The sequence below is a fragment of the Hyperolius riggenbachi genome, chromosome 4, assembly GCF_040937935.1.
Source record: "Hyperolius riggenbachi isolate aHypRig1 chromosome 4, aHypRig1.pri, whole genome shotgun sequence".
Lineage (NCBI taxonomy): Eukaryota > Metazoa > Chordata > Amphibia > Anura > Hyperoliidae > Hyperolius > Hyperolius riggenbachi.
Genome location: NC_090649.1, coordinates 59,491,367 through 59,504,541, shown reverse-complemented (window position 1 = coordinate 59,504,541; position 13,175 = coordinate 59,491,367). Strand labels below are relative to the sequence as shown.

At 43.6% G+C, this 13,175-nt stretch overlaps 1 protein-coding gene across 1 annotated transcript in view; it reads right to left on the bottom strand.

Moving 5' to 3' along the window:
• LOC137504649 (L-gulonolactone oxidase-like) overlaps positions 1-13,175 on the bottom strand; it is a 238,772-nt gene that overhangs the window by 163,138 nt on the left and 62,459 nt on the right. The window lies entirely within an intron of this gene.

Sequence of the window (13,175 nt, the reverse complement as noted above, 5' to 3'; positions counted from 1 at the left end):
TATAGGATAGAAGAACTAAGGCTGAAAAATGTGTTACAGTCTCTTTAAGACGGTAACGTTTTCTTCTCTTTTTTGGGATGATATGACCTTTACGAACACCAGGAAGAAATCCAGGATAAATCCATAAAATGGTAACCATAATTAGTGTCTCCTGAGCCTACACACCCTGAGTCCAACTGTTCTGGGACTTCCATCAGCTAATTAGTTCATAGCCTGTCTGCAGACTGGTGTCCTTTCATGCGTCACATTGCTGAAGACTCACAAGAAGGTGCAGCTCTTCATCATTATTGACACCCACCAAGGAGACTCTTCAGTTCCCATGCAGATAATGGTAAATGCCGGTGATCATGAGTAGTTTTAAGATGAAACGGTGACAAATTTCATTGGATTGGGTAATGAACAAGTGTAACATTTGCAATTGTTACCATTCTGGAAGGTTTTGTCCTTCAAAGGTTATTACAGTATTTGCAGAAGGTTCTCTTCTTCCCCAGTGTCCCTCCAGGTAGTTATCTGATTCCCTCTCAAGAGGTTGTGAGATAGACCTGAGTTTTCACTAAAGTAATTTTTGCCTAACTAAACATTTTTTGAAATTGTTTTTATTTATTTTTTTTATTTTTATTTTTTTGAAAAATCTATTTTCTCTTGCCCATTATCTTCAATATACCTGTTTGTTGCTTTGTAATGTCATTTTATCAGCAGCCTTTCTCCGCTCATCTTCAGTGCAGAAGCTTCCTTTTCCTCTCCATCTCTAACGCTGTCCAAGTCAATAGCCTTTGGCCACAATGCAAACGTGCACAGAGAGCAAGGTGGCTGCTGCACAGGTGGCTATCAGCAGAGTACCACAGTCAGGTGCTTGCCTGATATTCCTGCATTGCTGCATTTGCAACCTTGCAAATGCTGCACCAGTTTAGTCTGCTGCTTTGGTGCCCTAGGCCATGGCCTATTTGGCCTTGGCCTAAATCCATCCCTGTCTACCAGCAATCAAGCTAATTGACTCTATTATGTTTGGCTCAAAAACTGCCTGGGCAAACATGCTACAGCAGCATTGTGTGTTGATGAAGAATAGTATTCTCAAGCCACTTTTTTTTCTGGATTTACCATGATCTGGATTGATGAGAACCATCATAGAAACAGGAGAAAAAGAGAATCCCGAGGCATAAATAACTACAAAAGACTCACATACTTACCTAAAGGCGCCCAGACATCTTCTGATCGACCTAGAGTCAAATCTCTCTCTGATGGAATCTGATTGGAGAGAGATGTGTCAGCTGCCCATACACCACAGGCCGATTCCCGATCAATTCCATGCTGAAATCTCGTGAGAATTGGCCTTGTGACGCTGCATCTGCTGCCTTCCCCAACAATCCCCCCCCCCCAGGAATTCTCCCTCCCCAGTACACTTCATACACGTACCCCAAGTGGGTGCTGCTGTATATAGGGTGTGAGTGTTGTATTTGCGTGTATATGGAGATTGAGCCAGCGGTGGACACAGACAGGTAAAGTATACAGCACCGGGGGAGGGGGACATTTTGCATTAGGTGGGACAGCGCCAAGGGTTCCATTGTGTTCATCAATTGTCTCGATATCACACAAGTTACCACCACACACCCGATCAAAATAAGTCAGCCCTACATCTTGCGATCAATACATGCGACCAATTCGGCCTATAATTGTTCGCATCGCCAATTCAGCATGCTCTTGGTGACACTGATTTTCATCCGATTATCGAATCAGATGGTCAGTCGGCCGCCAAGTCGCCCCATATATGGCCAACTAAAGGGGAGGGAATCTACAGGCGCGGCTGTACTCATGCAAGCGCTAGTGCCTAGAGAGAGCATGTCATCAATCAGATTGCCAACAAGCCTTTGTCAGTCTGGCAGGTCCGTGCTCAGCGATGGGGGACTGGAGGACGGCAAGGGAAGCCTCATCGGGATCCAGTGGCTTTCCTCTTCTTAGGTAAGTACGCAATTTATTTATTTATTTATTTGCAACGTTATTCATGCCTTAGGTACACTTTAAAGATCTAGATGGTGGATCACTGATGATCATCTCTACTGTTCCCCATTCTTAAAGTGGGATAAACTCTGACCAAACATTCAATAAAAATGTGTTTTCCTATTTTTTATTACCCACACAGTTATCATCAGTGCTGCTCAAATCCAGATCCAGGAGACCTCCGGATAGTTCTATCCGGATATCTCCCAGTTACCTGTGCAGGGTGGGCTGGGTTGTCCATCTTACCTCTCTGACGTCTTCTTCGGTCCGTCCCTCGGCGCCTCCCATGATGCGGTCCAAGCGGCGGTCACGTGATTACAAACACTTCCTACTTCCGGGTTGAAGGAGGAAGTGTTTGTAATCACGTGACGCGCGTGGAGCGCATCGTGGGACGGACGAAGAAGACGTCAGACAGGTAAGATTGACCACCCCGCACAGGTTTACTGGGAGATATCCGGATAGCAACTATCCGGGTATCTCCCAGATCCGGATTTGAGCAGCCCTAGTTATCATATTTGCTGTTGTGCACAAGTATTATTGTCTATTTGCAAATTACAAATTCCCAAACAAAATGTTATCTGCTCTGAAAGCTGCCATTGCATTTTATTGCATAGCTGCTGTGTTTATATATTAAAATCTTTCCAACGATCACTTCTCAACTGCACACATACCAGAAGCAGAGAGAGCTTAGTTTTGGCAGTTTGCTAATGTTCACTAATTGTAGCAGACAAAGGAATGTAAACATAAGATAATGTTATCACTTATTTGGATGGTGCCAGAAGCTTTCCACTTAAGCAAATACTTTTTCTACTGAAGAACAAAGAGTTGTGTTTAACTGTTTAAATGCTGTTCTGCTACAATTTTTTTTGTATTCGGTGCGGTTTTATGATGTCAGTAATCCTTTAGAACAAAGAGAAAATGCTGATTTTCATACCCCTTAAATATGTAATCTCCGCTCTGAGTTACTTTCATCTTACTTTTTTATTTCCTGGATAATAAAAACAAAAATCGAAGCCTACATTCCCCTCCTTGTAAATCCTGAAATACAGTTCGGAAACCCATTCACAGCCAATGTCTCTCCGTACGTCTCTTTTCTCGGCCGCCATGTTGTGTAGAAGGCTAACACGCGGTTTCCTGGAAAGGTGAGCGCTGACGCGTAGCTCATTTTAACGGCTCCTGGAAAGTGACAGCCGATCAATGGGGAGAAGCCTTGACACCGGCGCCGTGACAACACAATTCCAGGCAAGCTGACGGCTCGCTATAAATTGGCGTTGCGCGCTGACAGCAGCCGACAAGACGCAGTATTACTCTCATGACTGATCTCTTCGGGATGTGCCGGACGCTCTGCACTCCGGTGTGAAAGCGAACGCCAAGGTACGGCTACGCTGATGAATGGAAATCTCACTTTTATGGCTGGATCTGATCTATATTCCCTGTCCGTTTGTGATGGACACCCGGCGTAGGCCAGATATAAACCTAACCTAAAGAAAAGTCCTTTGCTGATGGGTGCTGTGAAGGTATTTTGACAGGTGAAATCCCTGTTCTGCATTCTAGTGACGGTACAAAGCTTGTTATACAGTTTTTTTTTGCAAAGGGCGTACTATATGCCTGTATTAAATATACCATACACCTATATAAATGCACTATACCAATATGAGGCTTAATGTGACACTGAAGCGAAGATAAACTTATGATATAATGAACTGTATGTGTAGTACGGATAATTAATAGAACATTAGTAGCAAAGAAAATAGTCTCATATTTTTATTTTCAGTTATATAGCTTTTTTTTTTTTTATAACATTGCATCATTCTCTAATATATGCAGTTTACACATTACACTCAGCATTTTAAATGGTTTCACAGAGCAGAGCAAATTACCTTTTCAACTTTCCTCTGCAGGAAAACCATAAACAAACAAAATACAGTGAGAGACAGTTGAGATAAGAGCTTCAAAGACAGTGCTGTCCACCACTTTGTGGGTTGCAGAGCTCAGTGAAGCTCTTTTGCATAGATAACAATTGAAGTCTCTTAAAGCTGGCCATACACTGGCCCGATTTCCCGCCGATCGACAGCAGATTCGATTACTGGGATCGAATATGCTGTCAAATCGTTCACACAACACGCTAATTTTCCATCTATTTCGGGCCGAAATAGATCGGTCCCGTTGATCGCGCCGTGCGGGAAATTACCGTCGATCACCCACGGGTAAGGCAAATCGACCAGTGTATGGCTACCTTAACTCTTCCTGTACTGGAAAGATTTTTCTGTGTAGTACAGCCAGGGCTGGATTTGTGGCAAGGCCACATAGGCCAGTGCCTAGGGCGATGGAAAGCCAAGGGCGTTGCTGTGGTACTATTGTCCTGTGTTAGTTACTATCGCTGCTGCCCGCTTTCCCTCCAGATAACAGAAACATCTGCACTGCCCGTTCCTTCCTTCCAATACACATCCGCCTGTCTGCCTCTGCAGGTGGTCCCCCTGGTTCCTGTTCCGCTGATTGCGCTGGCCGCCCCGCATACTCCGACCGTGGTAACGAGAGAGGAGAGCGGTGTGAGTATGATGCAATGTTATAAAAAAAAGTTTATAACTGAAAATAAAAATATGACACTATTTTCTTTGCTACTAATGTTCTATTAATTATCTGTACTACACAACCAATTCATTATATCACAAGTTTTTTTTCGCTTCAGTGTCACTTTAACCATTTCAGCCTGCGGGGATTTTTCACCTTATGCATCCGAGAAATGTTCACCTCCCATTCATTTGCTAATAACTTTATCACTACTTATCACAATTTATTGATCTATATCTTGTTTTTTCCACCACTAATTAGGCTTTCTTTGGGTGGTACATTTTGCTAAGAATTATTTTTTTACAAATGCATTTTAACAGGATTAATAAGAAAAAAATGGAAAAAATTCATTATTTCTCAGTTTTCGGCCATTATAGCTTTAAAATAACCCACGCTACCATAATTAAAACCTATGTATTTTATTTGCCCGTTTGTCTTGGTTATTATACCATTTAAATTTTGTCCCTATCACAATGTATGGCGCCAATATTTTATTTGAAAATAAAGGTGCATTTTTTCTGTTTTGCATCCATCACTATTTACAAGCTTATACTTTATACTCTGGTGATAGTGGCCTTGGGTGGTAAAAAGCGCGCAAGTGTAAAAGGGGCCTTAGTAAGAGATTTAGAATAAAACAAATTTGTATCCCAGCATCCTTTCATTTCATAGGCAACATGCCACTAGGGATGATCAATAAGATGCAAATAATATCTCCTTGCATTTAAATTTCATGTAAATGTCATGCACCTTGAATTTGGACCAATAATAATTCATAGGGAGTTATTCTGATTGGTCCAGTTTCAAGCGCCTATTATTTACATGAAATGTGAAGGCAAGTAGAAACTAGTGATGAGCAGAAATGAATTAACAGGAATTACAATGCAAAATGTGAGTAAAATCGTAATTACTGTATATACTCGCATATAAGCCTAATTTTTCAGTACAAAAAAATGTGCTGAAAAGTTACCCCTCGGCTTATATGCGAGTCAGTGGAGCAGAACAGATGGTGACATCTTCTAGGTTTTTCTAGTGGCTCCCTGCTGTGTCCATTCCCCCATCCCCTGCAACATGATGTGTAGAGTGCACTGCTTAGGACTACCTGTGTCCCCTGGCTTGTGGAGCGGAGCATGCAAGCAACGTGTCAGCAGTGCAATGATCGGGGATTTTTCCTGTGTGGCAATCGCTGTGTATCATATCTATGATGCCATCTAGTGGGGCCTTGAGACACAGCTGTATCATCCTTGGGGCACATCTAGCTATGGGGAGGGGGGCTAACTTGTACTGGGGGCACATCTGGCTGCTGTGGAGGGGGCTATACTTGGCAGGGGGCTTATACGCGAATCACTTTTTCCTGGTTTATGGGGGGAAAGTGGGTACCTCGGCTTATATGCGGGTCGGCTTATATGCGAGTATATACGGTAATCTCATTTGTAAACATAATCAGGAACCAACATTTTGCATTTTTGCATAATTTTCACGTCATTTTGTGCCGATTTTAGCAGTTGGTAGCAAAGCCCCCATAAAAGCCATTGTCACCAAAATTGCTTCCTATGGGCTGGTGCACCCCGAGCGGGTTTTTTGGCGTTTTTGCAGCCGCTTGTGGCTGCGGATACGCTTGGTCAATGTATCTCAATGGGCTGGTGCACACCAGGGCGGGAGGCGTTTTGCTGAAACGCATACTCCCGGGGTGAGGCATTTTATGGATTGCGGATGCGTTTCTGCCTCAATGTTAAGTATAGGAAAAACGCAAACCGCTCTGAAAAACGGCACTTCAGAGCGGTTTTGCAGGCGTTTTTGTTACAGAAGCTGTTCAGTAACAGCTTTACTGTAACAATATATGAAATCTACTACACCAAAAACGCTTCACAAAACCGCAAAACGCTAGCTGAAACGCTACAGAAAAAGAAGAAAAACTTTTCAAAATCTGCTAGCATTTTGCGGATCTGCTAGCGGGTTTTGGTGTGCACCAGGCCTAAGTTCAGGTGAATAGTGGGAATAAATAATTTTTCAATAAGAACTTGTAGTTTTTGAAAATAACGATTTTAAAAATGCAAAGTAAAAATGTTTTTTAACAACTTAAGTACAAAGCTAATTAAAATCTACGCCCGGTTTTGGTGGGCTCCTGACTGGCAGGGCGTAGATTTCAATTAGCCGCCGCTCTGCGCATCCACCGTTTCTGTCACTCTTGCCGATCTTGCCGCTTAATCCCCGCCGTCTGTAACCAAATCCCACTGCCTCTGCCTATCATTGGCTCCTGGCCCTGTCTTTCAATGTAAGCCGCTCCCATTGGCTTACATTGATAGACACGGTCAGGAGCCAATGAAAGCGGCTCCTGACCGGCTCACAGGAACTCTGCAGTCATAGAGACGGCAGAGTGGGTGGCCCAGGTTTCCGATGTGCCATGGTGACGGCGGTTGTGACAGGTAAGTGCGGCGATTCGTCGGTATTCCGTTGGGATTCCTCCGTTTCTGTACCAGCGGTCTCTGGTCCTTAAAGGGGGCAGAGGCCGCTGGTACTTAAGTGGTTAAACTACAAAGTCTTTTTGAAAAGAAGAAAAAAAAAACGTTTTGTCTTGTTCCCATCCTTCCCCTTAACATATGTAGCAATTTTGGTGATTATAGCATGTATGGGGAATTTGCTATCAGCCACTTAAGTCGTCACAAAATTAGGCAAACATTGCGCAAAATTACAAGTGGATTACCGTACACGAAATCAATTAAATGTTCAAATTGTAATTACATATGACCGTAATTGCATATATTTTTGCAGATTACAACCATCACTAGTAGAAACTATTAGCACCTCATTGATCATTCCTACATGCCCAGTGGTATAGGGAAGGAGCTGTGGGCCCTGATGCAGGTTTTACAATGGGGCCCCCCAAGCACTCTATACATAACAATTGATATGGCGCACCAAAATCTGCCAATGGCAACTACAGTGTCAGAGGTGCAAGAAGGGGGATGGGGAACAGTTTGTTAATGATTACCACTATTCAAACTATCTATGTAAGTGATTATTATGAGAACAGGACCAATAGAGAGCTAATGCTGTAGTTGAGGGGGGCCCTTCGGGGCCCCTCTGGCCCAAGGGTCCCGATGCAGTCGCAACCTCTACAACCTCTATTGCTATGCCCCTGTACATGCCACATGCGTAAATACTGCATTTTGGCCACGGAAACTGGTTCATGTAATCCATACAGCCCTGTGGAAATGGTCAGTGCTGTAGAAATGAATAAAATGTCCATATAAGTAGACAGCGGTACCCAGGAGGCTGCACACCCCTCAGATTTATTGTAATAAAGATGATCCAATCAATACGAGTTATAACAAAAATGACCCCTATCGCCCCTCTGATATTGATTAATGGCTGGGTAACATTTCCAGACAGCGATTTCATTCTGCGTTCATTGTCAGCAGCACCTCTGACATCTCTGTCATTACTTATATCACTTTATGGTCTCCGGGGTCTAAGAAGTCCCATTTATATTGCCCTGGGTATTGTGATGCCGTTATGGTACAGTGTGATGTAGGTAACCATGAGTAATACACAGATCCCCACAATCTCCACGAGCAATAACGCAACCATATAGAAAGAAGAATCAGGGTGATACCATTTATTGGCTAACTTCAAAGAATACGAGTAAACTTTTGGCTATTCCGTCTTCATCAGACTCGAATCCTTTATGTGACTACCGTATACTGTATGTTGGAGCACACATAAAAACAAGCCAGTAAGATGCCATAATTAAAAAAAAACATCCAAATAGGGTCTTGAGAGGATGTTAGCTGATTTATGACAAATAGATAAGACCCTTTGTTTGTGTAAACTTGGCTATACACTTATAGATTTGCAGCAGATTCGACCATCAGAAAGATTTCTGTCAGATGCCTGTCAAGTCGAATCTGACAGGAATCTATCTGATTTGTGCCACACACTAGGAACAGATTTCTAAATCTATTGAAAATCGATCTAAATGCATTGGATTATTAGATCCAATGCAACTCTATGGGCCATTGATCTGCTGCCAGCAGCAGATCAATCCAGATTTTTCATCCTGTCAGATAGATCAAATCGATCAAAATCGATCGAAATCACAAATCGATCAACCAGTGTATGGGCCCCTTAAGTCTGCGTGGGTTTACTCCAAACACACACATCCACATCCCAAAAACATACAGATAAGTTAACTGGTTTTCCGTTAAATTGGCCCTAGACTATGATAGGTATATATGGCTATTGTGAGGATTAGAAGTGAGCGCCTCTGAGGACAGTCAGTGACATGACTATGTACCTTGTAATGTGCTGCAGAAGATATCAGTGCTGTATAAATACATAGTAATACGGTAGGACATTAGACTATGACTGTGGTAGGGATTAGACTGTGAACTCGTCTAAGGACAGTAAGTGACATGACTATGTACTCTGTAACGTGCTACAGATGTCAGTGCTATATAAATTCATCATAATAATAATATGATTGGACATTAGACTATGACTATGGTAAGATTAGGTCTTTAGCTCCTCTGAGGACAGTCAGTGATGTGATCTGTAAAGTGCTGCAGAAGATCCCGATGCTATATAAATACATAATATTAATATGGTAGGACATTAGACTATGTCTATGGTAAGATTAGATTGTGGGCTCCTCTCTCTGAGGACAGTCAGTCAGACATGACTATGTACTCTGTAAAGTGCTACAGATGTCAGTGCTATATAAATGCATAATAATAATATGGTAGGACATTAAACTATGTCTACGGTAAGATTAGATTGTGGACTCCTCTCTCTGAGGACAGTCAGTGACATGACTATGTACTCTGTAAAGTGCTACAGATGTCAGTGCTATATAAATGCATAATAATAATATGGTATGACATTAGACTATGTCTACGGTAAGATTAGATTGCGAGCTCCTCTGAGGACAGTCAGTGACATGACTATGTACTCTGTAATGTGCTGCAGAAGATGTCAGTGCTATAAATCAGGAGATTTTATTTTAGTTATGGTTTAGCTCCTGTTATTCCCCTTTCCTGCATTAAAACCTCACTGATAGATCCAGGTTGGGAGGCTTGACAGACGCAATGACAATAGTCTGGAGGTTATAAGTGACAACCTTACTAATTATGGCTGTAGTCTGTTTCCAGGGTGAGCACCAGGTATACAGCTACCCTGGCTTTACTAATTGCAGTGATTGGAAAGGAAGAGGTAGTGGCAGCCATGGACTCAGAGCTGTAAAGATTTCTCAGGATCGAAATTCAATCTAGGAGCGCAGGTATTTATCATCATACCCTCTGGCTGCTGTCAGGCGTGCGCTGGGGTCAGGGAGAATCCGTCACCCGAAGTAAAACTCAGGCGCTGTCATGGAGCTCTCCTGATGTGACTAGTTATATGCCTAGGACATTCCTCCGCTGATCATTCACCGTATGGCACAGCTGAAACTGACCTAAGAAGAAGGCCTTAGTGTTTTTTTCTAATCACCATCACTCAAGGTATTGGAATGTTTCATAGCAGACAGAATGGTCTTTATTGACCACTTCGTGTTCCTGAGTTTTTACCCAATAAGATTCCTGCCAATTTTGGCATTTCAGCGGTGTTCAGAATCAGAATCAGAATCAAGTTTATTTCGCCAAGCATGAAGGGTCATGCCCGGAATAGTTTTTGGCACAGTACAAATAGCTCAGGAAGAGTACATAGAGAGAGACAGCAGTGAACAACAGGCATCAGGTTAACAATACATTGTCATATACAACACGTTCCCAGTGTGTCACTGAGATGTCTAGTAGTTAGTAAGTAGTTAGTCTTATGGGAAACAGTAAATTCGGGCGCCTGAGGCTAGTGGACAAATCGGGCGCCGCCATTCACTCCTATAATAAATATCGTTTAATGGGCGCCCGATAGGAAAAAAGGGCGCCGGTGAAAAATAACGTTTTAAAAGCGGCGCCCGGAGACTTAATGTTTTATTACTGCTTCTCATGATTACACATTATTTAATGATTTATACATTTTTAAATATTATTTTTAAACGAAAAACAGTACAATATTTTTTTTCAAACATTATTTTTAAACGAAAAACAGTACATTTTTTTTACATTATTTTTAAACGAAAAAACCAACAGGGGGGTCTTAGGTTTAGGCACCAACAGGGGGGTCTTAGGTTTAGGCACCAACAGGGGGGGTCTTAGGTTTAGGCACCAACAGGGGGTCTTAGGTTTAGGCACCAAAAGGGGGGTCTTAGGTTTAGGCACCAACAGGGGGGTCTTAGGTTTAGGCACCAACAGGGGGGTCTTAGGTTTAGGCACCAACAGGGGGGTCTTAGGTTTAGGCACCAACAGGGGGGTCTTAGGTTTAGGCACCAACAGGGGGGTCTTAGGTTTAGGCACTAACAGGGGGGTCTAGGGGTTAGGGGTAGGTACAGGGAGGGTTACTTAGGCACCAACAGGGGGGGTCTTAGGTTTAGGCATCAACAGGAGGGTCTAGGGGTTAGGGGTAGGTACAGGGAGGGTTACTTAGTAATTTTTTTTTTTAACGTTATTATACGTTTCAGTATTTAAACGAAAGATTAACGTTTTTACAATTGCCGATTTAATGCACATTATTTAATGATTTATAACTTTAAAAAACATTAATTTTAAACGAAATACAGTACAATACATTTTTAAACGTTATCCATGCTTATCGTTAAAAACCCGGCGCCCTTTTTTCCCAGCGCCCCTTTTTAACGTACGCAGTCTTATGGGCTGGTTGATTGGTCAGCCATAGCGCAGTTAGCGTCACCGCTCGTTGTGGCTTGCTTTGATGGTAGAATGTGGAGGGAATTAAGGAGACTGACTGCCGAGGGGAAGAACGAGTTCTTTTGTCTCATGGTCTTAGTGGATATGGCCCGTAGCCTCCGGCCCAAGGGCAGAAGGTTGAAGTAGTGGTGGCCTGGGTGTGAGGGATCACTTGCAATCCTCAGTGCCCTGGATCTGAGTCTCTTGTTATGTAGTAGGGCAAGTGAGGGGAGTGGGCACCCAATGATCCTCTCTGCTGACCTGATGACTCTCTGTAGTTTGTCCTTGTCGTCAACAGTGGCGCCAGCATACCACACCAAGATGGAAGAGCAGAGGATAGACTCAATGGTGGCGGAGTAAAAGCTGGTTAGAATTTCTTGAGTCATGCCGAACTTTCTCAGCTGGCGGAGGAAGAAGAGCCTCTGCTGGGCTTTCCGTTGGGTGGCAGTGATGTTGGGCTTCCAGCTGAGGTCACTGGAGATGGTAGTGCCCAGAAGCCGGGCGCAGGGCACTCTGGTTACCTCACTGCCGCCGATGTAGATTGGAGGTGGGGTGGGAGCGGACTTCCTGAAGTCGATGATTAACTCAACAGTCTTAGCAGTGTTTAGCACCAGCCTGTTCTCCTTACTCCAGTTGCAAATTCTCTCCACCTGCTGACGGTACTCCTGGACATTGTCCTTGGTGACAAGGCCCAGGATGGTGGTGTCATCGGCGAACTTGATGACCTTGACAGAGTCTGCCTCCGATCTGCAGTTGTTTGTGTATAGAAAGAACAGCAGTGGTGACAGGACGCAGCCTTGGGGAGCTCCGGTGTTCGTGGTCGCTGCTTGAGAGTGGATATCGCCCAGTCTGACGACTTGGGACCTGTTGGTAAGAAAGTCTGTGATCCAATGTTGTAGACTTGGGTGGACTCCAAGTGCAGCTAGGTCCCGTTGGAGAATGCTTGGGCAGATGGTGTTAAAGGCCGAGCTGAAGTCTAGGAGTAGTATTCTGGCATACGTGTCCGGCCTGTCAAGGTGGTCATTGATGAGCTCCAGGCAGATATTGCTATTATTACAGCAATAACTGTATTACTGTAACGGTGTTGCTATTAATACAGCAATAACTTTTTTATTACTTATCCCATCAAACTGATGTCAGTATTGTTTATTCAGGACTGTCTAAGCTTTCTTTGGGTAATATTTATTTTTCCAGGAATCTTTAATTTTATAAATATTTTACAGGAGAAAAATAGGGCATAAATGCAGAAAGTACACATTTTGTTTTTCTTTTTTTCACCATAATTTTTATAATAAATAATAAACCCAAGACTCCCCCAAGTGATGCCTAACCTTAACCACTTAAGGACCAGGGGTGTTTTGTTACATCTGTGCTGCGTGGGCTCTCCAGCCCGCAGCACAGATCGGGTAAAAGGCAGGGCGATCAGACTTCCCCCCCTTTTTTCCCCACTAGGGGGATGTCCTGCTGGGGGGGGTCCGATCACCGCCGCTCTGCGTGGCTGAGCGGGGGGGCCTCAAAGCGATTCCCAGCCTCCCTCCCTTTCCCTCCCTCCCCTCCTCTTTCAGATGCTGGCGATCCCTGGCCAATCAGAGGCCAGGGATCGCCGATCTCCTTTCTTCCCCGCATGTTTACATTTAGCCTGCGAGCCGCGATCTATCGGCGTTGGCTGGTCGTTAAGTGGTTAAGACTGTCCCCCTGGTGGTACCTATCCCTAACCCCATCCCCATTGCACCTAACCCTACTCCCAATTCCTAAACCTTAACTTAAGAAGTTATATTTGGGTGCTTGGTTAGTGGCAAACACATGAAATTTCCACACTTGAAGGTGCCCGACAGC